Source organism: Capra hircus (assembly GCF_001704415.2).
Source record: "Capra hircus breed San Clemente chromosome X unlocalized genomic scaffold, ASM170441v1, whole genome shotgun sequence".
Lineage (NCBI taxonomy): Eukaryota > Metazoa > Chordata > Mammalia > Artiodactyla > Bovidae > Capra > Capra hircus.
In genome coordinates, this window is record NW_017189516.1 from 42,489,503 (window position 1) to 42,515,277 (window position 25,775).

General features: G+C 38.4%; 1 pseudogene; it reads right to left on the reverse strand.

Annotated features, from left to right (window-relative positions):
- Positions 1 to 14,838: 14,838 nt before the first annotated feature.
- On the reverse strand, positions 14,839 to 16,595 carry LOC102177607 (annotated as a pseudogene).
- Positions 16,596 to 25,775: the final 9,180 nt, after the last annotated feature.

Genomic DNA, 25,775 nt, shown 5'->3' on the forward strand with positions numbered 1-25,775 from the left:
CAGGAGACATCGGATTCAATCCCTAGGTCCAGAAGATCCCCTGGAGGAGGAAGTAGCTACCCACTCCAGGATTCTTGCCTGGAAAATCCCATGGGGTTGTAAAGAATTGGACACAACTGAGCATGAGCACGAATAATTAGGCCAGAGGAAATATTTTAAGTGATATTGTGATATTTTTATTTATCATAAAATAACTCAAAGAAATAGTAATTATCTGGGATGATGCAGATTTCCTTTAAATAAGTTTTTATAAATCTTATAAACTTTTTTTTTCACAAATTTTGAAAGTAATGACGTTTTGTGAATGATACCTCTGAAAGTGATTAAGTTTATTATCTTCAGTATTTCTCCAAGAAATCAAGTAAGAAAACTTAGAGGTGCAGCATGACCTGGGATTTCCTTTTTCTCCTGTGTAATGAAAGTATGTCTGGACAGTTATTCCAAAGGACCATTATTTGTAGACACCAACCATCCTTCTTCCATATGATCTTCTGAAGTTCTTCAGGAAAATCCTATCAGCCTCAAAAATAGAGGATGCAGCCTTATCCAACAGCTATAAGACTCAGCAGGCTTCCTAACATTTAAATAGTGTGATTCCCTAAGAATTTCAGTCCTAAGTTATCTTCTCCCTTTTCAGACATCTTCTTGAGGTCTTTAAAGATGATGCCTCAGGGTGAATCGCCGTTAAGTTCAGCACGTCATGCTTTCATTGTAGCTATCTAATCTAGAGGATCAAAATCCCCCAGAACTTTTCAAACATGAGATGCCCAGCCTCAGCCACTTTAGGTGATTATTTTGGGAGCTCCAAACACATTTAACACTCTTTCTGACATTTTTCTTGTTTACACTGATGAAACAGAGATACATCCCTCTCTCTCTCTCTCTCTCTCTCTCTCTCTCTTTCTCTCTCTCTCTCTTTTTTTTTTAACCTACTCTCACCTGCTTTTCTCTTCTGATGTTATACTTACAAGGTAATTTTCACTTAGTCCTTTTCAGGTTTAAGATCTACATTTGGCTACCTTTAAAAAATATTTTTAAGCCTGTTTGTTTGTTTGGATGGTGATGTCAGTTATATAAAAGATGATTACAAACTGAAAAAATACAAACAAATGAAGGTCCTCATTTAGTTGTTTCATAGGCACTAAGTCTAATCTGTTACGGGCACGCTGAAGCCAGATGATCAATATAGAGCACATGTTCACCTTTATTCTTATCCCAGCTCTCTCAGTTGTAGTTTTCCACTTAACAATAATAGTAGGAAAGGATTATGCCTATCTTTTTTGAGTCATGACCATAATATACCTTGGGTTTATAAATATTTTCTTTGTGGAAAAATCATAATAGGAAAAACGTTATGAATGTGTTTTTCATAAGTTAGAAAAATATAGAAATCGAGAGAATCGTTTGTATATCTTGGTCTGTTTTGATGAAAGGTTGGTGGAATTTCAGTTTCTTGAAGAGTACTTGGAGGAAGGCAGTGACAAGAAAAATGTAGAATTTCACAATTTAAAGTGATAGTGTTGCCAATTATGAAATTTTTAAAACTCCCCAGAGAGATAAAAATATGAATGGTTACTCCACGAAAAAGAAGTCTTCAGCTTGTCATGCTAATTATTTTATTTAATAGAGGAAAATATTTGCAATTATGGTGTAGCAAACTAGAGAACTGTTAAAATATCAGTCTAGAGGTTACTGGTAAAATGCTATGTATAAGAAAACAATGTACAAAAACTACCCCCCCAAATCTGCAATTTTGCTGGAAAACACGTGGAGTACTCACAATGGAACAGAGTCTGTAAAGGAATACTGAAAGATATAAGGCAAACTAGATCACATGTACAAGCATACTTTATTTTCTTGTCTTTGGGGATATTGTGATTTTTACAAATTGAAGTTTTGTAGCAACCTTGTGTTGAGCCTCTATAGATGCCATTTTCCCAACAGCATTTGCTCATTTCATGTCTCTGAGTTACGTTTTGGTATTTTTCAGAATTTTCAAACCTTTTCATTGCTCTTATTATATTTGTTAAGGTGGTCTGTTATCACTGATCTTTGATGTTACCATTGTAGTTGTATTGGGGTGCCACAAATTGCACCTATATAAGATGGCAAACTAATAAATGTGTGTGTTCTAACTTCTCTACCTACCAGTCCCGAGTCTCTCTCCTCAGGCCTCCCTATTCCCTAAGACACACTATTAATGAAATTAGGTCAATTAATAACCCTACAATGACCTCTAAATGTTCAAATGAAGAGTCGCACATCTCTGACTTTAAATGAAAAGCTAAAAGTGATTGAGTTTAGTGAGAAAGGCAGGTCAAAAGCTGAGATAGGCTGAAAGCTAGACTTCTTGCACCAAATAGTTAGCTGAGGAAAGTTTCCTGAAGTAAATTAAAAGCACTGCCCTACATTGTAACATGTATACTATCATGTAAGAATCGAATCGCCAGTCTGTGTCCGATGCAGGATACAGCATGCTTGGGGCTGGTACACGGGGATGACCCAGAGAGATGTTATGGGGAGGGAGGTGGGAGGGGGCTTCATGTTTGGGAACGCATGTACACCCGTGGTGGATTCATGTCAATGTATGGCAAAACCAATACAGTATTGCAAAGTAAAATAAAGTAAAAATAAAAATTAAAAAATTAAATGAAATATAAAAAAATAAAAAAATTTAAAAAAAAATTAAAAGCACTGCCCTAACATCCTGCTTGCTAATGGAGAAAGTCTGAGTGGTCTGGATAGAAGAGAAAACCAGCCACAACATTCCCTTAAGGCAAAGCCTAAATCCAGGGCAGAGCCTTAACTCTCTTCAACTCTATAAAGGCTGAGAGAGGTGATGAAGTTTCAGAAGAAAAGTTTAGAACTAGCAGAGATTGGTTCATGAGGCTTAAGAAAAGTTGTCTCCACTCACAGACTTAGAAAACGAACTTACGGTTGTCAGAGTAGTGGAGAAGGATGAGGCAGGTGAGGGACAGTTAGGGAGTTTGAAATGGACAGGTACACACGGCTATGTTTAAAATGAATAAGCAACAAGGACCTACTGTATAGCACAGGGAACTTTGCTCAATGCGGCAGCCTGGATGTTGGGGGAGAATAGATACATGTATATGTATGGCTGAGCCCCTTTTCTGTCCACCTGGAAATATCACAATATTGTTAATTGGCTATACTGCAATATAAAATACAATGTTCAAATGTTAAATATATATATATATATATAAAATTTTTAAAAGTAAAGAAAAAAAGTCATCTGCATAACATAAAAGTTCAGGTAAAGCAACAAGTATGAATGTAGAAACTGCAGCATGTTATCCAGAAATTCTAGCTAAGATAAGTACTGAAGGTAGCTGTATTAAACAGCAGATTTTCAGTATAAATGAACAGCTTTGTATTGGAAGAAAATGCCGTCTGGGAGAGGAGAAGTCAGTGCCTGGCTTCAAAGCTTGTAAGGCCAATCTGTCTCTCTTATGAGGGCCTAATACACCTGGTCACCCAAGAGCTCTGATGAAGATGTACAATGAGGTTAATGTTGTCATGCCTGATAATACAACATCCATTCTGCAGCCAGTGTGATATGATAGCACACAATCTGATCATCTCATTAATAAGTGAGTAGAATATGAGCATTTAACAAAATGACTATTTACAAAAAGCTCATATGTAATTCCTGCACTAAAGGAATGATACTTAATTGTCTTTGCTCTAGTATAGCAACTGCCCTAAAGTGGCTTCTCATTTCAGTGGACAATATTAGTCTTTTTTCAGGAGGATGGACAAGAAGTCTTTCTTTCTTTTTTTCTTCATTCATTCATTTAAATTTTTTGAGGAATAATTGAAAATATAATTATATATATTTTTAATGTACATATATACATTACATATATTCCTCCCCTACCCACTACAGAGAGCAGATAAGAGTGAGTTTGCCAAAGAAACTCAAAACTTTAACACTTTCCTTCATGGCATGCAAAATTCTGTTCCCATTCAGCTGGTGACTTGATGAGAGTCTTTGACCCTGACCTACTTTAGTGCTCCTGCAAAGCAGAACATATATCCCAAGGCCAGGCTATACATCAGGCAAAAAAACTCACTTTTTACTCTCTAATTGTGTGCTGGAGTTGGGGGTGAGAAAGAGAGATTGTTGAAGTTGGGGAAGTCCTTGAGCACCTCCTAACAGTTGGCTGTGTGATTCACCCTGCTCTCAACCTGTGCTCTTTCTTCTGTGAATACACAGGGTTACAAAAACAGCCCTTTGGTGAGCCTATGGGGTATGCACTCCCTTGGGGAAGGAGATGAGCAGCCATCAGAAAATTCTCACCCGCGCCTTGGTGAAAGTGATTCTCCAAAAGTTCCAAAAGCCTCTGTTAGAATATCTGGGAGACACAGAATATAGTCACCATGCTGTACTTTAAGATCCTCTGAACTTATAATTGAAAGTTTTTACCATGTGACCTACATCCTCCTAATTCCCCACTCCTAGCCCCTGGCAACCACCAGTATAGACAATGGAATATTATTCAGCCATGAAAAAGATGGAAATTCTGCCATTTGTGACAACATGGATGAACCTGCAGGGCATTGTGCTAAGTGAAATAAGCATGACAGAAAAGGACAAATACTGTTGCCACCACTTATATGTGGAATCTAAAAATTTTTAAATCTGATTTCATAGAGACAATTTCAGCCTTTAATGATCCCACTAGACCTCACTCTGTACTTTAAAACATATTTTTACTCACTTAGAAATTGAGGCAACTGTTTTGCTAATATTTATTTCTTTATACACCGTCCCAGACTGTGTTGGAATGGTTCTTTTCTCATGTTAGGACATCTAATACTCATTACAGAGGTTTCTCAGGTAATAAAAGAGTATAAGAGCATGACTTTCCACTGTGGTACTCTGCAGGAGACTCCTTCCTTGATCATTCTAGGAAGAGCCTAGATTTGTGTAGCACTGAAGTTGTAAGCACTTTATGTACATCTGTAAGTATAATCAACAGAAAGTTTTATAAGTATTTTGATATGAAGTGCAGATTTCAGATTGGATCTTAAATGAGTTTGACTTGGAACTGTGCAGAAGTCATGGATGCCATGATCATGGCTGTTATCGAAATCATATAGAGGCACCTCTTTTGTCTCCAGTGGAGTGAGGTTTTGCTGCACATTGGTTTTTATCCATTTACATACTTCATTTGAATTTCCAGTAGTGTATCACTCCAGTGTTAGCCAAGGCAAATCTCTTGAGTTATTGTTTTATTCTAAAAACTCTAAACTCCTTGCAAAAGTTCTATTTCCCTAGAATGTTTTTTTTTCCTACTTTCTGAGAAAATTAAGCCCAATTGTCTTCTCTCTTCTCAAAACTGCAAAATTCCCTCCTCCAGGGGTCTAAATTGATGGCTTCACTTCATATTTTACAGGACAGAAAGCTGAAACCATCACATCAAACTTCTCACACCACCCATTTTTACACCACCAAACCCGTTAGTTTGCTTGACTGAATTCATACCATCTTTGTCTGATCCTCAGAAAGGGCATTCCTCTACTGGTTTCGAGGTCACGTCTCCTTAAGGGCTTGAATCATAGAGATTTCCACCACAATTCACTACATCGTTTCTTTCTCACCCGTAGACGTTTACTGTCAGTATGAATTTTTCTAATATTCTTAACTTTAAAAATAAAGTATAACAATTCCTTAATTGTACACTTTCTTCCAGCTATCACTCCATTTCTTTAACTCTTAATAGCAAAACTGGAAAGACTTGCCTACGCTCACCACTTGACTTGTTTTCCTCCTATATACCCCTCAAGCAGTGCAAATATGACCTACACTCTACCTGTGTTCTAAAGATGTCAATAAAATTTTACTTACTGCAGGGATAAGTTTCCTGTTAAACAATCAGTGGCTTAAAGAAAGCAGCTATGCATGAATACTTTGTACAGTTCTTAAATACTAAGCACTTTACAATTTAGTTTGGTAAAATGTCTCCCAGTAAGAAGTTTATTTCTTTTAAAAATTTACTAAATGTTGTCCTTTAAAATTTCATCTTTATTTCAATTTACACTTTTTATTGCACTTTTATTAGAAGCAGCTTACCAGAAGCACAGCGTTGAACAAAACAGTCAAAGAAATGATGAAAGAAAGAACATTTTCTAAAGATCACAAATAATGAAAGTTACTCAGCATGAATCACAAAATAAGTAGAGACTCAAAAAACCAAGGGAACTGGATTATTTCTACTGATACAATTAATGTTACCAGAATTATTATGGCTACTAAAGTTAGAGATTTTATCCTGGATTTTTAATTTAAAAAAAACTTAGGTTTTTTTTTTTTTTTAATAATTTTGGATTTATAGAAAAGTTCCGAAGATAATACAGAGAGTTTCCACCTACCCCTCACTGTTTCCCCTGATGTTAACATCTTATATTACCTCGGTATTATTTGTTGAAACTAGGAAACCAACATTGATTTTTACTATTAACTAACCTGGCTCAGACGGTAAAGAATCCACCTGCAATGCAGGAGATCCAGGTTCAATCCCTGGGTCAGGAAGATCCCCTGGAGAAGGGAATGGCTACCCATTGCTGTACTCTTGCCTGGAGAATCCCATGGACAGAGGAGCCTGGTGGGCTACAGTCCATGGAGTCACAACAAGTTGGACATGACTGAGCAACTAATACTTCAGCAACCTGTAGACTTTATTCAGATTTTACCACTTTGTCCACTAATGTCCTTTTTCTGTTCCAGGATCTTATGCAGGAGGCCAAATTGCACTTAATCACTGTATTTCCTTAGGCACCTCTGGTCTGTGACAGTTTCTCAACCTTTCCTTGTTTCCTATGACCTTAAAAGCTTTAAAGAGTACTGGCTAGGTGTTTTGTGGAGTGCTCCTCAATTTGGGGTTGTCTAATATTTCCCTCATGGTTATGGGTTTTTCTTGTAGCATACTGGAGGCACATGCTATCAGTGTGGCTTTATCACTGATGATATGAACTACCAACATTTGATTAAGTGGTATAGGAGTTCTTTACTGTAAAGTTTCTATTTTACCTCTTCTCATATTCTGTCTTTTGAACACAAGACACTAAATTCATCCATATTCACAGCGGGAAGGTAATCAAGCTCCATCTCTTAATGAAAAGGAATATTTATTTATGCTATTTGGAATTATTCTATAGGGAGATATATCTCTTACCCCATGGACTCAATCTTTATCTAAGACTTTAGGCTGTAATATCATACCACATTATTTGGGGGTGCTTTTGGGGGGGTCAAGTTGTTTCAGTGTTGGCCATTGGGCACTCTGAGTTGTTTCACATGGCACTTTGATATACCCTAATCCCTTTTCTTTGCTATCTGCAATAAACTACAAGATGCTACAGGTTTATCTTGTATATACCCTGCCTTGAAGGGGCCAACTAGAATACAGTTTTTATCAGACATTTCTCCAAGGTTCCCTGGTTCTTTTTATTGGAGAATGGTATTAGAAGTCTGGGTGCTGGGTGCTCATTACTTCTGGGTTGTCACTGTTGCCATGGCCTCTCAGTGGAGAGGGCTATGAAACATAAGTCAGCATGCTGATCCATGTGGGTCTCCCAAGTGGCTCAGTGGTAAAAAATCTGCCTGCCAGTACAGGAGGCGTGTGTCCGATCCCTGGGTTGGGAAGATCCCCTGGAGTAGGAAGTGGCAACCCACTGCAGTGTTCTTGCCTGGAGAATCCCATGGACAGAGATGCTTGGCAGGCTACAGTCCATAGGGTTGCAAAGAGTTGGACATGACTGAGAGACTTAAACAACAACAATACTGACACATGTATACACACTTGGCCACAATTATGTCTGCATTTATCCACTGTATAATTTATGCTAACCAAATAGGGATTCATACTGATATCTCCAACTCTAATTCAGTACTACAGAGTTTGTCTAATCTTTCCTCCTTGAATAGCTATAATTTCCTCCTCTAACAATAAGAAACCTGGTTTTCACCATCCTTCATCCATTTATTTATTTATTCATCCTGAGACATATATATATAAAGCAGATTGAGAATTATTAGTTAACCTGAATCCTTGTGAGAAAGAAATTTACCAATCCAGTTTTTAGATACACTTCTTTTGTCTTTAGCCTTACAGTTGCTCTTCAGAACACTGTTTGACAGTTATTTAGCCAACTTCTTTTCCTCTCACTTGCTTCAGTAAGGTTATGTCACACATTTTTAATAATTTCATTTGTCATAGTGTGTATTCCTTTTTGAGATCTCCTGACACCCTGGTTGAATTTCTTTTAGTTTGCATATATTAAAGTTTGCTCTTTTAGATGTACAATGCTGTGAGTTTTGACAAATGCATTAAATCATATATCCATCACTCCAGTAGCATTTAGAGTAGATCTATCACCCTAAAATTCTACAGGGTTTTTTTTTTGTTGTTGTTTGTTTGTTTTGAGAGAAGAAACCACTATGAGAAAGCACACGGGAAAAAAAAATCTTTCCCCTCAAATATTTGGCTCTGTCTGATGATGTTAGGTTAAATTTTATTTCCATATTTCTAAAAAAAATTTAAAATTTTGCAGATACAAGAATTCATAATTATAAGCTTTTAAACAACATTCATGAGTGTGACTATCAACTACTACTTACTAATCTCAAAGGATGAGCCTCCCAGGTGGCCCAGTGGTAAAGAATCTATCTGCCAATACAGGAGATGCAGATTTGATCCCTGGGTCAGGAAGATCCCCTGGAGGAGGAACTGGCAACCGTCTCCAGTATTCTTGGCAGCAAAATTTCGAGGACAGAATAGCCTGGTGGGCTACAGTCCATGGGATCGTAAAGAGTTGGACACAACTGAGCTACTGAGCATGCATGCAATCTCAGGGGATAACATCTGAGAACCAAACCTTATCTCTTACTTAGAGAGCAACTCACTGTAGAAAAGAAAAGAGAGGCTACACCATATGATCCAAGATCTTATTGGGGTTGTGTATCATTGATCTCAGTCCCTCACAGTTTTGGTCATATGTGTCAGCTGAGAAAAATAGTCCCTAAAATATCTGGGTCATTATATCTTTGTAAAGAGTAATCAAAAGAACCAGTCACTCAAAATCAAAGCTGTACTTTGATTCTAGACAGAGATCCATAAGCAACAGCCTTTTCAGCTAATATCACCCAGATCACTGGGTAGCTGAGGGTGGAAGTACTGTCCCTACTGCAGCATGTCCTGTTTTTATATTTTGTACTTTTTTTGATTCATTGTTATTTTTTCTGTTCTTCTCAGAGGCTTATGATTCAATTTCAAGGGCTTGAATTACTAACATAACTGCCATATATTTGACAGAAGTCCAAGGTGGGACTACAGCCGCCTTACTAGATGAAAGGTGACTCTTAAATGTCATGAAAGAATCTTGAGATGTGGGTTCTCAATTTCCATCATCAGCTATACCAAGTTCAGTTCAGTTCAGTTCAGTTGCTCAGTCGTGTCTGACTCTTTACGACCCCATGAACTGCAGCGCACCAGTCTTCCCTGTCCATCACCAACTCCCGGAGTTTACTCAAACTCATGTCCCTTGAGTTGGTGATGCCATCCAACCATTCCATCCTCTGTTCACTTCTCCTCCTGCCTTGAATCTTTCCCAGCATCAGGGTCTTTTCCAAGGAGTCAGTTCTTCACATCAGGTGGCCAAAGTATTGGAGTTTCAGCTTCAACATCAGTCCTTCCAATGAATATTCAGGGCTGATTTCCTTTAGGATGGACCGGTTGGATCTCCTTGCAGTCCGAGGGACACTCAAGAGTCTTCTCCAACACCACAGTTCAAAAGCATCAATTCTTTGGCACTCAACTTTCTTTATAGTCCAACTCTCACATCCATACATGACTACTGGAACAACCATAGCTTTGACTAGACTGACCTTTGTTGGCAAAGTTACGTCTCTTCTTTTTAATATGCTGTTTATAGATTGGTCATAGCTTTTCTTCCAAGGAGCAACCATCTTTTAATTTCATGGCTGCAGTCACCATCTGCAGTGGTTTTGGAGCCCAAGAAAATAGATTGTCACTGTTTCCATTGTTTCCCCATCTATTTGCCATGAAGTGATGGGACCAGATGCCATGATCATAGTTTTCTGAATGTTGAGCTTTAAGCCAACTTTTTCACTCTCCTTCACTTTCATCAAGAGGCTCTTTAGTTATTCTTCGCTTTTTGCCATAAGGGTGGTATCATCTGCATATCTGAGGTTATTGATATTTCTCCCGGCAGTCTTGATTCCAGCTTGTGCTTCATCCAGCCCAGCATTTTGCATGATGTACTCTGCATAGAAGTTTAATAAGCAGGGTGACAATATACAGCCTTGACATACTCCTTTTTCTATTTGGAACCAGTCTGTTGTTCCATGTCCAGTTCTAACTGTTGCTTCTTGACCTGCATACAGATTTCTCAAGAGGCAGGTAAGATGGACTGGTATTCCCATCTCTTTAAGAATTTTCCACAGTTTATTGTGATCCACACAGTCAAAGGCTTTGGCATAGTCAATAAAGCAGAAATAGATGTTTTTCTGGAATTCTCTTGCTTTTTCGATGATCCAGTGGATGTTGGCAATTTGATTTCTGGTTCCTCTGCCTTTTCTAAATCCAGCTTGAATATCTGGAAGTTCACAGCTTATGTACTGTTGAAGTCTGGCTTGGAGAATTTTGAGCATTACTTTGCTTGTGTGTGACTTGAGTACAATTGTGCAGTAGTTTGAACATTCTTTGGCATTGCCTTTCTTTGGGATTGGAACGAAAAGTGATCTTTTCCAGTCCTGTGGCCACTGCTGAGTTTTCCAAATTTGCTGGCATATTGAGTGCAGCACTTTCACAGCATCATCTTTTAGGATTTGAAATAGCTCAGCTGGAATTCCATCACCTCCACTAGCTTTGTTCGTACATAAGGCACACTTGAACCAAGTTACCATGCACCAAAACAGTGATTCTGTATGTAGCTATTTGTTGCAAAAATTTAGTTTTAAACTCTATGTGAGCCCCTGCTCTGCACTTTTTTAGCTCAATGACTTTGAAAAGTTAACTTCTCTGAACTTAAGTTTCCTGTCTTCCATTTTAATATGGTTTTTATGTAGAACAACTGAGAAATTACACTTTGATATACTTGATAGTGTTTATGTGTATTTTATTTCCATAGATGGTTGCTTGAATAATGGGGTTAGAGATAAAGAGGCTACTGAAGCTAGGAAAGAAAAATTAACATTACACTTTGAGTAAAGCAGCAGGATAGGAAACTTCCCAGGCCCCTCCAATGAGAACATCCAATACCCCTAGTTCTCCCGAGAACACAGCTTGAGACTAGTGTGTTGTGAACTTGGTCTGTGATACATGCATCTCTGAAACCTCTTGTTCAGTTAAGAAATAGATATAAAGTGCTCCATAGGCTTTACAAACTAAAAGTCTAAACCTCTCATTTTACTGTTAAGAGACTGAAGTCAAGGTAAATTAAGATAGTGAACTTCATAGCAGCTGATACAGGATGGCTAAGATCCAATCTATTGTAAATTTATTGATTATTCTTTTTGTTCACAACATGGTAGAATGAGCACTGCTGAAGGTCGGTTTTGGATGAACAGAACTCACCAAAATTTTTTAGCCTGCCATTTAGCTATTCAGTTCAGTTCTGTTCAGTCACTCAGTCGTGTCCAACTCTTTGTGACCCCATGGATTGCAGCATGCCAGGCCTCCCTGTCCAGCACCAACTCCCGGAGTTCACTCAGACTCACATCCATCGAGTCAGTGATGCTATTAGGCTCCCATTATATTTTTTCCCCCTCTCTTCTTTTCCACACCTATCCTTTTAAGGAACGGCTGCCAGATGTCTTTTTAAAAGTATAGTTTGGCATCTGTCACAATTTAATGCAGTTAAATTCTGTGCATAGTTAGGAGACAATTATAATATTGCATAAAGGCCATGAGGGCCTATACAAAACTGTCCTGTAGAAATTCCGTATTGGACTGAAAATAATCGATGCTGAAAAATTAAATTTAAAGGTGCAGTTTTGCCTGCTTATTTGATAGAATTGTTCACTTTGCCCACCATCTCATGGAAGACTAGAGCAATATTGTATTGCTCTCTTCTATATGCTAATAGGACCAATATTTGCATAAATTAAAATTGTAACAATTACTTCCATTTTCTGGGAACTACACTGCGTATGTGTATGTTAAGTTGCTTCAGTTGTGTCTGACTCTTTGGGACCCCATGGATTGCACCCTGCCAGGCTCCTCTGTCCATGGGCTTCTCCAGGCAAGAATACTGGAGTGGGTTGCCACGTCCTTCTCTAGGGGATCTTCCTGACCCAGGGATTGAACGCCTCTCTTACGTCGCCTGCATTGGCAGGCGGGTTCTTTACCACTAGCGCCACCTGGGAAGCCCCAGTGGAACTACACTAACAGCTGGATTTTCACCTATAATTATAACTTTATTTTTCAAATTAATTATTTGACTCCCTATCTTAATCAAATCCAACCTTTCTCTTTAGAGGCCTTTTACCCCTCCAAATGGCAAATTACCCATGTCATCTGGGGGCTTAACACAGTTCAAAGTAGTTGGAGGCGGTTGCATCAGTCAGAGTTCAAACCAAAAAACAGAAACGCTGGGGTGATATGAATATTAACAGGTGACTTATATAGGGACCTGATAAGTGTGTTATTGTAGGAGCTGTTTAAAGATTCTTCGTAAGACTTTTTTTTTTTTTTTGTCTTTGCTTCAGGTGCTCGAGCCCAAAGCCAGCAGCATCTAGGAAGGAGAGATGGATGTGAAGTGGGAAAGCAAGGATGGACTGGAAGCCATGAGGAATAGCTGGACCCCACAGGGACAGACGGGAACTTGTGTTGATCTTTCACTGCCCCTGGACCTCCAACTCTGATGACGTGAGTGCCCTGCAGAAGTGGGCACTCTCTTTTATGGAGCTGGTGAAACTGAAACATAGGAGGGGACACTGGTGCAGCTGTGGCCCGCGCTTGCTGCCTGACACTAAGGTAAGCCAGCAGATCATGTGCCTTTGAGCCTACTTTCTGAGCATAAAACAAATACTTTACGTTTGGCTTCCAAATCTTACTCCAAATGCCTCTTACAGCACAAGCAATCTCAGAACCATGCAGAGGACTCTGAACAAAGTTTTAGCTCATAGTACAAATCCTGCACAGAGGTAAACCTGCTTCTAAACAGCAGGTGAAAAAAGAATTAATTAATCTGCTCTTGCTGTTGTTCTTACCACCACTTGAGTGTCACCAGAAGTTCCACGTGTTCTTTCCAATGTTGTGTTGATTTTGTTGTTAGTATACATCCCACCCAACTGTGCAGGGCTGCCCCAAACTTGGGATTCTTGTTAATAACTGTTTTGTGTCTTGTTTTAAACCACAGTGCTTGGTTCAGAGTCACTGGGTTCTTTGGGGACTTTTAAGGTCCTTTCCTGACAGCAGACCTTGGTAGGGACTGCCACTTGCTCACAGATCCCCAGGCAGTTGTTCCTAACTTTGAATTTCAGTGAGTAGGAACTTGGGTCAAGTTATTTTCCATTCCAAAGTCTAATCTCATTATGTAGATTTCTCAACTTGCTCCCAAGGGGCCATCAACAATATCCATTTTAAGGAGCATTATCAAAGTAAAATCATGGTCAGGCCACAGAATGTCTTATTATACCCTTCATCCCCAGCAAATATTTGCAAAGAAGGGTGTGTTATACTTCACCGGGGTGTTGGGGGAAAGGCAAGCCTCTGCATTCACTTACACAAAAAAACAGACATAAAACAAAACTAAATATTACTATTTAACAGTAACTGGAAATCCAGTACCCCAAACTGACATTAAATAAGGTTTAAAACAAGATATTTTAAATTGCAACTTAACCTTTTATAAACAGTTGAAGAAGGTGTGAAGCAATGCATGTGTGTCTAATGGGATATTTATTCCAATATTATCAAAGTTATCGATAAGTATAAAAAACTCATTAGTGTAACATTAAATTATTATTAAAGTTAGATATATATTTTCACATATTAGAAATTCTTATATTCCTGGCTGGTATAGGAGATGGTAGTCCCAAGACGACTTTCTAGAAGGTAATCCTGTGGGAATTCTCAAGCCATGAAAATAAAGTGCAGAGTATACAATGCTATGTGATTAAGTTTAATTCTTTCCACCCTCTATGTGCTCAAATTAATCACTATTAACATATGAGTTCAGAAAATGTGGACATAGCAAGTTATTTTTCCTAGAATGATGAATTATCTTGTTAGGAATTTATCTACCCACCTCTCCCCTTTTCCTTTTCTGTGATAGAGAATGAGAGTCTGTGTATGTGTGTGTGTAAGCATGTGTGTATGATCAAGTGTACATATTCAAGGAACAAGACCATGGTTTGTTTTATTTTAAAGAATAAACATATTTCTGAAATTTTCAGCTCATCTGAAGAAACTAATCTTTAAACTTCTAAAAGTGAAAAAATGGCCATTTTCAGAGTATCAGAAATGAGAAGGTAGATTCAATAAGGCTATTAATTTTTTCACTAGAATTATGAAATTTAGAAGTCAATCATAAGAGAACAAAGGAAAAGAGGCATAGCTAAACTCCTTATTTATTCCTATAGATATAAGGGGTAAAGAAGGAGGAGTAAAGAAACCAAGTGAAGGAGGAGGAATGTGAAGAAGGAAAGGGGAGAGGCACAGGAGGGAGATGGAAGAGGCAATTTCTACTGTGGAAAGCAGATCAAAGACAACAAGCTAATCTAGTCAACTAAATCTGAAAGTCCAGCCTTCTGAGGTGAAGCCCAGCTGGAGCTTGAGTGCAAGGCTTTCAGGATGGCAGGCCCTGCACACATTCTTGGTTCTCTTCCTCCTCTGACACATCTGAGGTACTGGAAGACTCATCTGAGTTGGTTTCCACCATCTCGATTCCAGTAGCTCCCCAGTGTGGGCAATGTCCTCTCTGTGTCAGGTGATGCGTGAGGAACCAAAGCATGTGGCTTTCAAACAGATTAGTATGGTGCTGTCTGTCTTTATTTTGTCCCTGCTTGTTCCTCTTAACCACATTGTTTAAGCCAGCAAGGCAAGTGATAACTTTAGCTGTGGGTACCCAGATCTTAGCATTGTGGTCTAGGCTGCTGGTCGCCATCGCAGGTAGGTAAGGATGGGGTTGAAGACAGTTAATAGTCCCTCCTTTATCCCCTTCCATGTACTGAACAATCTGGCAGGATGACTTCTCCCAGAAGATGTGTCCACAATCACTGCCACTCATGACAAACTCACTTCTGGGACCATAGAAATTGACACCTTTGACTGTGGCATTATTTCTGTGCCCCTTGTGTCTTTTCACATATTGGGCTCCATCACCATGAGAGGAATTGAAGACGTAAATATCCTTATCATTGTAACTGCCCAGGAGCTCATTGTGACTGTACACAAGGCAGGTGATGTGAGCTTTAGCATCACAGTTGAGCAGGTGATGACGACAGAATTTCTTGAGTACTCCATTATTATCACTCTCATTAATCTACCTCTGGTCATAAATTCTTACAAATTGATCTCGTCCCGCACTGCAAAATGGTAATTATTGGCAGGATTCACATAGATTGAATACAGCCCCACTCTCTTCTCCTTTTTTTCTGGTGACCACCACGTTTGAAGCTGGCCGGCCTTGTCTGAGATCAATGGCAAAGATAATTGCATCTTCACCTGAAGTGAGGAACTTAAAAGGGGAGTCAGGATCCAGACCCAACTTGTGGGAGGCTCCTCTGTGCTGGGCCACACATTTAGTTTTCTCGCGGTGCGGGAGAGCAGACAGCTTGACTGTGCGGCTCTGCCCATCGCAGCCACACATGGCCAGGGTGGTATCACCACAGTGGGGAAGGAACTTGGCCTGAAAACCATTACTTCTGTGACCACTCTCAAACTCTAGTACTGGCTGCCGATGCACCCAGTCCCACAATATCACTTTCAGGTCATCACTGCTAGTGGCCAACCAGTGCCACGCTGGTTAAAGGGCATAGTGTTGACACAAACATTGTGGCCTGCAAGCCAATACTGCAGGTGGAGACGCTGCACAAACACTCTTGCCCCACAGGCCTCATACACAAAGCGGGCACTTGAACCCAGCTGCCACTCTCAAAGAGCATTCAGGACTTTCCAGCGTGGGTTGGGGAGGGCGGATATCTCGGAAGCTGCCCATTCCTCCAGGGCGCGATCCTCGGCATATAAATACTGGGCTTGGGCTTGGTTAGCCTCATGGCACTGTACCTGAGGCCACTTTTCTTGTGCCAATGCTTTCTCCACTTCTCCCTCCTCTCCTGGCTCTCCTAACTGGTACTGGAACTGGTTTCTATCACTCGTTAAGAAATGTACAGCATCTCCCGTGCTTTCCAAATCAATGTTTTTATTGGTACTTGCTGTGTCGGCACCTTGATTTGCTCTGCCGGGCTGGCCAGGGCTGCCACCATCGCCGGCACCGCCACCATTTCTGGTCACTTCTGCACTGGCGCCACCTGCCTCCGCTCCGGAATGCTCCTCGGAGTTTATCTCCGATTGGCTGTCTTTGATGCTGTTGTAGTCAGACATCTCTTAAGGATGCATGCTCTGTAGTCTGTCTGGAAAAAAAAAAAAAAGTCTTTGAACCCTGCAGAAGACAGTAGGCCGGCAGTGAAAAAGCTACAACTAGCAGCACCAAAATGCAACAGCTAAATGCAAAGGGGTGGGGCAAGCGCTGCCTAAGGCATTACCAGTACGGGAGCCCGAAAGGTTCAAAAGACTTCATCTCATTTAGCGTCTTGTGGCATTTCGAGACTGCTTAGATTTTTCCAGAACCTAAGCCACGCCCCCAGAAGACATCTTGTATTGTTCGTTGCTGCGCATACCGTTGTACTCAAGTTTGATACAGATGGTGTTTTGAAGAACATTTTTATTAGAAAGTCATCAGCAAAGGTATTCCTCAGGCAAAACGGCTGTGGTAAGACTCTCAGTGCTCTTCTTAAAGATAATGTACAGTATGGAAAGTGAAAGTGAAGTCCCTCAGTCGTGTCCGATTCTTTGCGACGCCATGGTCTGTAGCCCACCAGGCTCCTCAGTCCATGGAATTTTCCAGCAAGAGTCCTGGAGTGGGGTGCCATTTTCTTCTCCAGGGGATCTTCCCAACCCAGGGATTGAACCCGGGTCTCCCACACTGCAGGCAGATGCTTTACCCTCTGAACCAATTTCTTCATGTACAGTATGAAATGAAGAAATACGCAACTGCAAGGAAAGATTGCTAAGGTCCCGAGTTAGTGAGTTTTGGACATGAAAGAAATATTTCAGTAAATCAAAGACCTTGAGGGAAACCTTGAGAGTCCTAATTGGTGGAAATGGCATGTGTGTACTAAGTCGCTTCAGTCGTGTCAGACTCTCTCCATGGGATTCTCCAGGCAAGCATACTTGAGGGGTTTGCCATTTCCTTCTCCAAGGGATATTCCGACCCCGGGATCTTTCTACCCAGGGATCGAAACGTGCCTCTTGTCTCTTGCACTGGCAGGCAGGTTCTTACACGCTGTCTAGTGAATTGCATTTTAGATTAAAAAATGAATATTTTTTTAGTATGAATAGATCCCAAGTATTGCATTACACATACTTTTACTAGAAAAAATCATTATTTATCTGAAATGCAAATTTAACCATGTCATGTACAATAATTTTATTTGTTATATCTGGCAGATATTCTTAGAAGAGTAATTTAGTCCCTCAATGTAATCAAAGCTGAAATTAACTGGTCAAGTTAAAGTTGACATTGAAATGAGTAACTGCTTTGCCAATTTCAAAAAGAAATACACCATTTTTCTCTTTCCGGCATAGATTCTATATATTTATTTGGAGTTAATTCAATTTAAGGTATTTAGGAAATGCCAACACAATATTATGAAAAAAACAATCTGTGATGTAATAGAACTATGAAAATATTTTAAACGTCTCCCCAAATATGTCAGAGGCTTTTTGCCTGTCATGGGGTGAGGGGTAGGAGGTGGTGCTGCAGGCGGGGAAGGTTTAGGGAAAAAAAGTGCTTTCAGAGGCAGTTAATTGGTATTGCGGTGTTAACTCCAGAGCTTCTCCAAACGAATTATCTAAGGTGATGTCAGTAAATTTTCAAAGGGCTATAGCAAACTGCTGACTAAGAATGCCAGAATGAAGAAAACAAGATTTCCCCGAGTGATTGCAGGGTCAATGCAAAATTGATTAAACATAGATGTATAAAGTTTTCTAAAGAGAAAGAATGGTCCCAAAGCTAATAGTAATGGAAAGACACATAAAAGAATATTCATAGCAATTTGTAAAGAATAGCACAGCAGCTTGAAAACTACGTGAGAGCCTGTCAAAAGTAACATGGATAAGTAGACTACCATATATTTCTATAATGGAGTTATGCAAAAAAGTGAGGATTAATGAGTTAAAACTAAATATATCAACCTGGATTAATCTTAACACAGTGATGAGTGAAAATACAAATGACAGAATAGTTAATAATTTCATTTTTATACTGATGTTTATAGTTTTCATATATAATAAAAGTACTTTAAAAGGCAAGTAAATAATTGATTCAAAATTCAGAATAAATATTACCTATGGAGGAAAGGAGGAAGTTAAAATCTGGTAGAGAGGAAGCTCTAATAATTCTTGGTAATATTTATAGCTTACTGTGGATATAGGTGGGCTTCCCTGGTTGCTCAGATGGGAAAGAAGCTGCCTGCAATGCAAGAGACCTGGGTTCAATCCCTGGGTCAGAAAGATCTGCTGGAGAAGGGAATGGCTACCAACTCCAGTATTCTTGCCTGGAGGATTCCATGGGCAGAGGAGCCAGGTGGGCTACAGTGCATGGGGTCACAAAGGGTCAGACTGACTGAGCGACTTTGTTATTCTTTTTATTATTTACTGCCTGGCATATACATTTATGTACCCTTTTCTGTGTATTATACACATTGCATAGTAGTTCTTTTTAAAGAGATCAAACTTTGGCTATGAATTGGCTTATCAATTTAATTTTCATTTGTTTGTTTTTAATTTAATTGATCCATTTGGTGTATTTCCATTCCCATTCATCCCTTTATTCACCAGAAATTTATTTAGCGTTTCTATACACCATGTATGGTTCTAGGTCCTGACAATTCAGTTGAGAATAAAAGTGATAATTCTTTCACTCATGGAGTTTATATGTGTGTGAATGTTAGTCACTCAGTCCTGTCCAACTCTTTGCCACCTCATGGACTGTAGCCATGATTGAACCTGGGTCTCCTTCATTGCAGGCAGATTCTTTACTGTCTGAGTCATGAGGGAAACCCCATTAAGTTTATAATACAGTAGAAAAAAGAGACAATAGACAAGCCAATATATAGATAGAACATATGAGGCAGTGATGAATTGTGTTGAAAAAAATAAAGATATGGAGATAACTAAGGTATGTAAGTAGATATAGACTGGAGGTTATTTTAAATAGTGCATTCAGGAAAGGTCTCCTTTATGAGGTGACATATAAGTAGAGGCTGAATGAAAAGATAAATGGAGCATGCAGATATCTAGGGTAAGAACATTCCTTATACATTGACACTGAGTGCAAATGCTCTAAAATTTTAAGACAATAGGAGTGTTCTTGAAACTTCAAGAAGGCCAGTATGACTTACAGTGCAAATAAGCACTAGGGAGAGTGTCAGGCAATGGGACTGAAAGAGACAAAGACTCGTTGTCCATAATAAATTTTTATTTCATTCTATGTGTACTGGAAAGTTTAGGAATTTTAAAATCTTGTGAATAGGTCAGTTGCATTATCTGACTGGCTTTTGAAAGAGATGATTATGGCTTATATATGGAGAATAGAATGGCATAGCAGGAGAGAGCAGAAGTACTAAACTATTGCTTTAATCCAGGTGAGAAGTTGAGGCAGCTTAATCTAGATGACGATAGGGCATGTTGTGAAAACTGGTAAACTTTGGAATCAGTTATAAAAGTAGAAATTATAGCATTTACTAATGAATTGAGTGTGGCATAGTCAAGCTACTGTCAAGAAGCACATGTCACTTAAGCAGTTTGAAGCAGCTCAATAAGTGATTATTATTATACATATATGGTTTTTTTTGGCAAAGGTAGGAGATGTAGGATTTTGTATCCCCTAACTTTACTGAATTATATCTAACAACTTGTGAGTGTGTGTGTGTGTGTGTGTGTGTTTGTGTGTGTGTGTGTGTGGAGTCTTTAGAAATTTTCATATATAAGATCATGTTATCTGCAAACAGATAATTTTATTTCTTCCTTTCCAACTTGGATGCCTTTTGTTTTTTCTTGCCTAATTTCCTTGTCTAAGAGTTCCAGTACTATGTTGAGTAGAAGTGTCAAGACTGGTCATCCTTGCCTTTTTCCTGATCTTGGAGAAAAAGCTTTCAGTTTTTCACTGTGGAGTGTAATTGATATTGGCTATGGTATTTTCACATATATCATCTTAATAACACTGAGGCAGATTCCTTCTGTAACTTATATTAAGAATTTTTATCATGAAAAGATATTGGATTTTGTCCAAAAAATTTTTGCATCTATTGTGATCATGTACTTTTTATCCTTCATTCTGTTGATATAGCATATGACACTGATTGATTTGCTTATGTTGAACCATCTTTGCATCCCAAAGATAAGTCCCAGATGTTTATGGTATACAGTTCTTTTAATGTGCTGTTTAATTCAGTTTGCTATCTTTTTGTTGAAGGCTTTCACATCTGTGTTCACTGGGAATATTGGCTTACAGTTTTCTTGTATGTTTGGATTTGGTATCAGGGTAAATAACAATGAAATATTCAGAAAGGAAAATAAGTAAATAATCCCATATACAATAGCATTAAACAGAATAAAATTCGCAAGAATAAACTTAACCAAGGAGGTATAATGAAAGCTATAGAACATTAATGAAAGAATTTGATTAAGACACAAATGGCAAGATATCCCATGTTCATGTATTAGAAGACTTAGTATTGTTAAAATATCCATATTACTCAAAATGATCTAGTTTCAATGCAGATCCTATCAAAATTCAAACAGTCTCTTTTTCATAAGTGAAAGACCAAACCTTAGATTCATGTGGAAAGTTCTAGAGTTCAAGTTCTAACTATTGGATCCATAGTTAACAATACTGTATTTTACACTTGAGGACTGGTCAAGAGGGTATGCTTATGTTGTATTCTTACTAAAATGAAAACACATAAATTAAAAAGAAACAATCTTAAAAAAGAGAGGAAGAGAATAAATCTGAATGGGCAAATGTAAGCTACCTCGTCCTTGGAGAGTAAATTGGAATCAGTGATAGCTTTTAAGTGTTATCTAGGAACAGTAAGTGAGTGGCATGAAATTCACTAAAATGAGGGCTAGGAATGGGGATGGAGTAGTCAAGAATTCTGTTTTATTTATTAATATATCAAGTATAAAATTACACACTAAACATTGGGAAACATTGAGTTGACCATTGGATATAGATGTCTCGAATTTATAGGAGAGATTATAATATACCTTTGGAAATCATTAACTGCTGGAAATAAAGGGAATGAGTATACAGTGAGAAGAACAAGGATCTGAGGATTGGGTGCTGGAACACTTATCTATTTATTTTAAGAAGAAAAGGAGAATCCAACCACATGGAGCAAAAGAAGTGGTCAGTTATTTAGGAGAAAAACAATGAGAACATGAAGAAAGTGTAGAAACTATTTTACAAAGGAAGGATTAATCAACTGTGCCAGATATTCCTAAGAGGTTAAGGCCTGAGAACAGACCACTGAATTTGGAAACAGGAAAATAAATAACAAGTGACTTGTTACTTTTCTGTTACCACACCTTACCAAGGATGTTATACGCTAGTGATAATGGTTTAGTAGGTAGGGTGAAAACTGTTAATGCAAGGAAGGTAGGAGAAATTTCGGGAGGAAAGTCTTGAATAAGGAAGAAGGAATAGGTTTCAATACACAGATAGAAGAATTGTAACAGGAAAAGAGACAAAATATTTAGTGCAGAGGTAAGTAGGTTGTTAGATCTGGTGGTGGAAGAATATGCATACTCTCTTGTAATTACTTCCATTCTCCCAGAGAATAAAGAAGGAAGAATATCAGCTATGAATGAGAAAGACTAAAACTGTGCTGGGTCATTGAGACAGAAAAAGCTGTGAAGGAGTCAACTCAGAAAATGGGAGAATGAGTCCCACAGAGGTATGGAGAAGTGTTGTCTGGAAGCAGAGAGGGTCCACTTGTGGTTTCATACCCTAAAAGTAAATTAGACAACATAATTGTTTGTTTTTATCTATTTTAGATGCTTGAGGACAAAAGTAGAGTAGGCAAATTCCTGGATTCAACTAAAAAAATACTGAATTTTTTGCTAGTTGAGGTTAATGGAGAATTGGGGGGCAAAGGAGCTTAGATTCTACAGAATGAAATTATTATAATAATGAAACTTGAAATTTAAGTATAAAAAAGAGAATTGAGGACAAAAAGGAGAAGATGAAGAGGGCAAATTTGATAAGGTCAGCAGATTGGAGGTCCCAGTGGAGTCAGCTTGTGATGTGATCAGGAATTATGTTCAACCATAGAGGATCCAGAGTTCCCTTCTGCTTCACAACCTTAAGGCCTGTAAGTACATATAAAGTTTGGAAGATCAGGATGACTCAGAGTCCTATAATCTATACGCAAGCTATTAAAAGCAATTTGATTGAAAGATAAGCTTAATTTTTCCAGAAGATACTTCCTTAATCTAAAAGAAATTTCCTACTCTAAGACATATTTTTTTTAGAAGAAACCTTCCAGAGCCATTTGAATACCCCAGGAGATTGCTGTCACTGCTCTTACAGACCAGCAGTATACCAGCCTGATTCTGAAGTGGAAAGTGAAAGTGTGGGGTCTCAGGAGACAGTCATTTCTAAAATGAACTCTGGAAAAATAAAATGACCTCTGTCACATAATAGACTTGTTTGGTTTTCTACCCTTGTGAATATAAGACCCCCTTTAAGGATACAGATTTGTAAACCAGTTTCATGAAGTGAATTCCATATCAAGATTAGTGGAGATTTTTCTGTGAAGATTTCACAAGATGTTGGAAAAACTTACATTAAAACATACTTCCTAGATTCAAATTTCTAGGAGGCCCGAAACTTTAGGATGCCATTTGGAACCAAAGAGAGAGAAAAAATATATATTGTAGAAACAAATTCCATTATAAACAAATAATTAAAAGAGCAAAACGTATGTTAATTGAATTAACAGAGGGCGCAGTGAAAGAAGAATTATAGGAGAGACTGTTTTGAGGTAGACATAAGAGTTTAGATGGGCTTCCAGGAAAGATATTTGAACATAACATTGAAGGAAGAACAGCCACCACCCATGAGTTTTCTTCTGGGCTCTTAGTGTTTGCATGCCCACCCTCCACTGCCTCATCCTTGTTCTGTCTCAGTCCTTTTTTTGTGTGGTGTCAGGCAGGTAAACAGTTGCAGATTAACACATGGCCTCTGACAGGAGGGAGGAGCCAGCATGACATATTGTGGAGAATAAAAAGTCTTAGTATGACTGGAGCACAAAGTCAGTGTACATGGTATGTGATGAGGCCAGCCTGTAACTTGGAATGGATTATTGCAGCAGTTCTCAAACTTTTTGACCTCAGGACCCCTTTCATTCTTAAAATTTATGGTGACTCCCAAAGTACTTGTACTTATGTGATTTATACATCTACTGATATTTGCCATCCTAGAAATGAAATCTGTCAAAAATTAACTATTTGTTAATTAATTTATTTTGAACAAGAATAGTAAATTAATTACATGTTAACATAAATATTTTTAATAAAGGTAATTCATTTTTCCCAACCAAATAAACTAAGTGAGAAAATTAGCATTGCTCTACAATATTACATTTTTGGGGAGTCTGGATTAATAGAAGACATGGCATTCTCATATTTGCTTCCTCAAGCAATCTGTTGCGATATCAAGTTATTCAGTGTCTAGAAAATGAAACTGTACATTTGTGACAGAATGAAGACCAAAAAGGCAAATAACAGTTTAGTATTATCATGAACATAATTTTGACCCTTCAGACCTATTAAAAGGGGCTCGGGACACATCTTCATTCCCCATGAGTCCCCAACACACTTTGAGAACTGCTGCTTTCCTTTTCTTTTTTTTTTTTTTAAGGTTTTGGAATTTTGTTTGCTGGAGGTGTTTTATTTTTTAATATTTTTTATATAAATTTATTTAATTGGAAGCTAATGACTTTACAGTATATGCATTAGTATACTGTATTGGTGTTTTTCTTTCTGGCTTACTTCAGTCTGTATAATAGGCTCCAGTTTCATCCACCTCAGTAGAACTGATTCAAATGTATTATTTTTAATGGCTGAGTAATACTCCATTGGGTATATGTACCACAGCTTTCTTATCCATTCACCTGATGATGGACATCTAGGCTGCTTCCATGTCCTGGCTATTATAAACAGTGTTGTGATGAACATTGGGGTACACGCATCTCTTTCAATGCTGGTTTCCTTGGTCTGTATGCCCAGAAGTGGGATTGCTTGGTCATATGACAGTTCTATTTCCAGTTTTTTAAGGAATCTCCACACTGTTGCCCATAGTAGTTGTACTAGTTTGCATTCCCACCAACATTGTAAGAGGGTTCCCTTTTCTTGGATCGCAGCTGTTCTGACTGGTGTGAAATGGTAACTCCTTGTGGTTCTGATTTGCATTTCTCTGATAATGAGTGATGTTGAGCATCTTTTTATGTGTTTGATAGCCACCTGTATGCCTTCTTTAGAGAAATATCTGTTTAGTTCTTTGGCCCATTTTTTGATTGGGTCGTTTATTTTTCTGGAGTTGAGCTACAGGAGTTGATTAAATATATTTGAGATTAGTTGTTTGTCAGTTGCTTCATTTGTTATTATTTTCTCCCATTCTGAAGGCTGTCTTTTCACCTTGCTTATAGTTTCCTTTGTTGTGCAGAAGCTTTTAATTTCAATTAGGTTACATTTATTTTTATTTTGTTTTGTTTTTTGTAAATAAATTTATTTAAATTGGAAGTTAATTACTTTACAGTATTATATTGTTTTTGCCATATATTAACATGAATCCACCACGGTACACACATGTTCCCCATCTTGACCATCCTCCCACCTCCCTCCCCATACCTTCCCTCTGGGTCATCCCAGTGCACCAGCCCCAACCATCCTGGATCATGCATAGAACCTGGAACCTGGACTGGTGGTTCATTTCACATGTGATATTATACATGTTTAAATGCCATTCTCCCAAATCATCCAACCCTCTCCCTCTCCCACAGAGTCCAAAAGACTGTTTTATACATCGGTGTCTCTTTTGCTGTCTCTCATACAGGATTATTGTGACCATCTTTCTAAATTCCATATATATGCATTAGTATACTGTATTGGTGTTTTTCTTTCTGGCTTACTTCAGTCTGTATAATAGGCTCCAGTTTCATCCACCTCAGTAGAACTGATTCAAATGTATTCTTTTTAATGGCTGAGTAATACTCCATTGGGTATATGTACCACAGCTTTCTTATCCATTCATCTGCTGATGGGCATCTAGGTTGCTTCCATGTCCTGGCTATGATGAACAGTGTTGCGATGAACATTGACATACACGTGTCTCTTTCAGTTCTGGTTTCCTTGGTGTGTATGCCCAGCAGTGGGATTGCTGGATCATATGACAGTTCTATTTCCAGTTTTTTAAGGAATCTCCACACTGTTGTCCAT